The sequence below is a fragment of the Hydra vulgaris genome, chromosome 02 (assembly GCF_038396675.1).
Source record: "Hydra vulgaris chromosome 02, alternate assembly HydraT2T_AEP".
Taxonomy (NCBI): Eukaryota; Metazoa; Cnidaria; class Hydrozoa; order Anthoathecata; family Hydridae; genus Hydra; species Hydra vulgaris.
The window spans coordinates 22,531,509-22,537,508 of record NC_088921.1 but is presented as its reverse complement, the minus strand read 5'-3'; positions in this window follow the sequence as shown (position 1 = coordinate 22,537,508).

Here is a 6,000-nt window from a genome sequence, read left to right as displayed (position 1 = left end):
TGTAAGTTTGATTTATTCAGTATGAATTGCGTATTAATTGTAAAAGGCTATAACTAATTTTCTTCAACTTTTCTTTATTTTCAATATTTTTTTTTGTTTTTGTACTCATAAATTCGTTCATTTGAAATCAACAAGATTTAGTTATAGTTATTTATATTTAGAAGCAAAAGAGAATGAAATTGGTATGTTTTAAAATATGAAATCTGTTTAAACTTGTATAAAAATCTTACTATAAATGTATTAAAATAGTCTGTGTGTATTTAACCAAAAAAGAATTAAAACTTAAAAAAATTATTGGTCTTTGATTTGCTTTGTTTTTTCTAAATTTTAAAGATAAAAAATATAGAATTAGTTGAATTAACTTTTATTCTAGTGGCGATAAAGCAGCAGATTGGTAAAAATATTTCATTTTAATTTTAACTATTATTTAATTAACAATTAAGGATATTAATTAACTAATTAGTTTTGAACTAAATGCTGCAATATTGCCAATGTTTCATTAAAGTTTATTTTTTTAGCTAGCAAAAGGGAGGAACTTGGTCGATATATCTTAATGAAGTTGTGAATTTCTTTTTTTAATGGTTTTTTACTAAATGAATAAAATTTCAAAAAAAATTTTTTTAGCTAAAAGAAAGGAAATTTTTAGTAGGGCTTTTATTGTTGCAATAAGTGCTGCGTTAGTATATATATGATAAATTGTAATAAATGCTGCGTTAGTATATATATGATAAATTGTAATAAATGCTGCGTTAGTATATATATGATAAATTGTAATAAATGCTGCGTTAGTATATATATGATAAATTGTAATAAATGCTGCATTAGTATATATATGATAAATTGTAATAAATGCTGCGTTAGTATATATATGATAAATTGTAATAAATGCTGCGTTAGTATATATATGATAAATTGTAATAAATGCTGCATTAGTATATATATGATAAATTGTAATAAATGCTGCGTTAGTATATATATGATAAATTGTAATAAATGATGCGTTAGTATATATATGATAAATTGTAATAAATGCTGCATTAGTATATATATGATAAATTGTAATAAATGCTGCGTTAGTATATATATGATAAATTGTAATAAATGATGTGTTAGTATATATATGATAAATTGTAATAAATGCTGCGTTAGTATATATATGATAAATTGCAATAAATTGTAAATTTGAGCTAAAATAGAGTTATACTTTTTATTCATTTAGATGCCGGGGAGTATTTACTGCAGGTATTTTATTTGTTTTTTTCTTTGTTTGTTTCAAGAAAAAATTATAAATAGGTTAACACTATTTTTTATAATTTTTATTAAACTTATTTCAAATTAAAAATTTTAAAAATTGAATTTATCAGCTTAATCGACGTCATCACTGCCATCTGGCGCCCAAAATGCAAACCAAGTCCTCCTCGGTAAGTTTTTCACTGTGTTTTAATTTTTGTTTTTTATTTTCATTTTTCAAACACTAATTTAATTTATTTTTTTAATGTAGGCTTGTCTAGGAGTGATTTCTTGGTTTGGCGCCAAAGCCACCCTGGGCCCAAATCAAAAACGTTAAACGAAACACATCTTGACATTTCAACTCCGAATAACCATCTGAAAATCCAAGGGTACAGTTTATTAGTAAAAATAGAGTAAAAAATTTTTTTGTTAGAGTTGGTGCGTATATAAAAAAAGATATTACTTATTTTCAAAGATCCGATCTTGAAATCGAACTTTTAGAAGCACTTTGGTTTGAAATAACTATACTACAATGTAAAAGTAATGTTATTGTTGTTTTTTATCGTCCTCCGTCTGGCTCAAAATACCTTATAAGTGATTTTAATAGCAAACTTGATATATATTAAAAGGAAAAAACTTTGAACAAAAAGAAACAATTATTTTAGGAGATTTTAACTGTAATTATTTGGATAAAAAAGATAATATTGATTTAAAAGAAGTCTTTAAAAGTTATAGCTTTATTCAAATTATTAATAAAGCAACTAGAATTACTGAAGCTTCGTCAACACTAATTGATCTTGTTTTGTCTAACGTTCCATTAAACGTTGTCTCAAAAAACGTTTTCACTTTAGGTCTAATTGATCTTGAGATGATTGGAATTATTAGAAAACTACATCACATAAAACGCCCTATTAAAACTATTATTTCTCGCAGCTACCGTAAATAGGACACTTTTTGCTTAAGAAATGATTTACAGCAAGTAGATTGGAATGTTATTTTAAATTAAAAAAAATCCAATCAATGCATGGAGAGAAATAAAGGATGTTTTATCTTTGTTCTTTGATAAACATGCACCTTTAATTTCTCGAAGAATTTCCTCTAAAATCTCACCTTGGTTGACTCCTGATGTTAAAACTGAAATTAATTTTCGAAACTGTCTGCTTAGAAAATATCGCAAAAATAAATCCATTAAAAATCATAATACATTCAAATACCAAAGAAACAAGGTAACTAAATTGATTCTAAAAGCAAAAGAAATGTTTCATAAAGCAATATTAAATGAACACGCAGGCGATCCTGTAAAATTCTGGGAATCACTTAAGGAGGTCTATCCAAGTAAAAATAAAGATGAAATTATTTTAAACAACTTTAAAAATGAAGGAGAGTACAAGTCAAATAAATTTGTTATTGTAAGTGCATCTGGCAAATATTTCTCTTTCATTACCAACTTACTTCTTAAAACTTACAACTCAATAATAAACTATGTATGGAAACCTAAAGCTCCGTTCCGAAAAGCAATTTTTACTCCGTACAATTATAAGTGCGCTAAAAACAAATCAATCCGCCGGTAACTACAATCTGCATCCTTTCTTACTTAAAGATAGCGAAGATGAAATAAAAGTTCCTCTATCTCATATTTTTAATCTTGTTATAAAAACGGGATTAATACCTAATGAATGGAAAATAGCTGAGGTTATACTCATACTTAAATCTGGCAATAAATTAAAGTTTGATAATTACAGACCAATCTTTGTCCTTCCTATAATATTTAAGGTTTTTGAGAAAATAATTCATCGACAAAATATTGGTTATATAGAAGAAAATAATTTACTATCTAATTACCAATTTGGTTTTAGATCCAAGCGTTCTACAGAATCAGCTGTTACAATATTTACTGAAAACGTCAGAAAAAGCATCAATAAAAACTATTTTTTCGGATCTGTATTTATTGGCTTAACTAATGCTTTTGACACAGTAAGCCATTCGAGTCTGTTATCTAAATTACCAGCTTATGGAATAAATGGCTCAGCATTACAACTAATAACGGATTATCTATCAAACAGAACCCAGTATGTCGTGTATGATGGAAAAGTGTCTGAGTATCATAATCACAAGAGGAGTTCTGTAAGGTTCAATTCTTGGACTTTTGTTATTTTTGATTGAATTCAATGATGTATCAGACGTATTAAAACATAGCTCGATTATCAAGTATGCTGATGACACGGTTATTTTCTTAGCTGATAATGACATTCAAATAATAGAGAAAAACTACTTGAAGACTTAAACGGGACATCAAAATGGTTTGCAATAAATTATTTATTATTAAACCTTCAAAAAGGTAAAACTGAATCAATGCTTTTTGGAACCGCAAGAAAATTATCTAAATGCCGGTGCTTAAATCTACATATTAATGAAGTTCAAGTAAACAATACCAAAACATACAAATATTTAGGAATCCATCTAGATCCAACCCTTTCACTTAACGACGATTTTAATTTTAAATGTAATAAGATCAGTGGGCGTATAAGCTTACTAAATAAATCACGACACCTGCTGACAATAAACGCTGCTAAGTTAATTTATGTCTCAATGATCTTGCCAATTTTTACTTACTGTGGTTTAATCAACTTAAAACACACTGCAACCCAATTATACCGTATCAACCGTTTATATAGTAGAATAAACCAAATAATATTAAATGCAAATAAAATTTCAAACGTTAATATAAATTTGCCGCATTTTTGAGAAACCAATGTAAAAAAAGCTTTAACTTGCGTTTTTAAGATCTTAAAGAAAGAACTTGGTTCATGTGTATTTTCTAACGGTTTTAAGGCAATATGTCATTCAGCTAACACAAGAAACAATGAAATATCACTGACCATACCTAAAGTAAACCTTGAATCCACGAAAAAAGGTTCCTTTTACCAAGGAGCAATTTTGTATAATAGTCTCCCATTCGCTGTTCGCCAGAGTAAGAACCTAAAAGAATTTAAAACTAAACTATTGGATATTTCTAATTTTCGAATTTTATTTTATTCTGTGATATATCTACTAATGTTTTAATATTATTTTATATTCTTCAGTAACAGTTAATTTTATTTCTATTTTAATGTATCAGGGCCCAGTAGGATAACAGCCTAATTTATTGTGCTGATTTGGCATTACCTGTATAAATATTTTACAATAAATAAATAAATAAAAAGGGCCTTCTGCATATGGGCCCAGAGGCCAAGATAGGAGGTAAAGACCTATCTCATTTTAAATACAAATCTCCTGGTGGCAGAAGGGATGGCAGGAATCGGGAATTTAGCAACAAACAACTTTACATATACTTATTAATAAGTGTATTTAGATTCACCTAGGTGAATCTATATACGCTTATTGATAATATGTATAGTATGTATGTATTTATTTATTAAGTTGATATTTGTATATCATCTTTTTTTATATTAAGTTTTTGTATATAGTTGAGTTTGATTTTTATATGGAAAGTTTGTGTTTTATATAAATACTATTTATTATTACAAAAAGGTAGTATTTGAGTATTAACCCACCCTACCCAAGGTCTGAGGGGTGGAGAGCTTCCAACTAATATCCTTTTGCGCATCTTCACACGTTTATCCCTGAAATCATTATTTTGATGCTAAATTGCATGCTTTAGATAAAGATACAAAACATGAAAATGACAAAGTAATAAACTTGATATTGGGTAGCTTGCGCTATAGAGGGTGCGCCCGAAGCCGAAAGGACTTCTATTCAATCAACCTAAAGTGTCTAAATCATATTTTATGGTACCCTGTTAGAATATATTATAAAGTACAAATAAAAATTATAAATTTCAATTAAATAATATTTTCTTTTCAAAAATTTACATTTTCAATATAATAACAGGTTTTGTAGACGCCTCTCTAGCGCCCTTTATACACCCTTTGTATTTACATATTGCTCTTTGTTAGACCTTTCTTTTGATACCAATTTGTATGCATTTCGATAAGAATTGACTAAGTTATGATGTTTTAATTTAAAATTTGAACACAGTTTCTTCAAGAAATCAAAAGTACGGTACCTAAAATGCTATAACTTTTTGTAAAATTGTTCAATTTTGATAACTTTTTCACCTTTAAAATACTGAATTGAAGATCTTTCCAACGATATATAACAACCTAGTGTTTGATCAATTTAAAAATTTCATGTCACGTACCTAATATATATATATTTATATATATACTAGGGTTATGACTTTTTTTAAACCCCATACTCCTGTACTGTAGTTTGATGAACTTTTACCTAAAAAGCACAAAATGAACTATTATTTGCATCTTTTGAAAAAAGTTCACACCGCCTTTGAAAAATTGATTTTTAACTACGCAAACCGGTTTTTATTGTCGTCATCATTAAATTTTTTTTAGATTCAGTTAAATGTTTTAATGAGTATAGATTTTTCAGTCAATGTATGTGCGTCTTAAAAACCGTATCAACAATTTTTTTTTAATATATTTTTTAATTTTTTATGTATATATATATATATATATATATATATATATATATATATATATATATATATATATATATATATATATATATATATATATATATATATATATATATATATATATATATATATACATATATTATGATTACAATAGGAATTACCTCTTGTATAAAATGTAAACATATCAGGCAAATATAATAAATTAGTAATAAAAAAGTAAATAAAATATAAAACATAATAATATGCTGGATAACAACTAAACATAGCAAATATTAAAA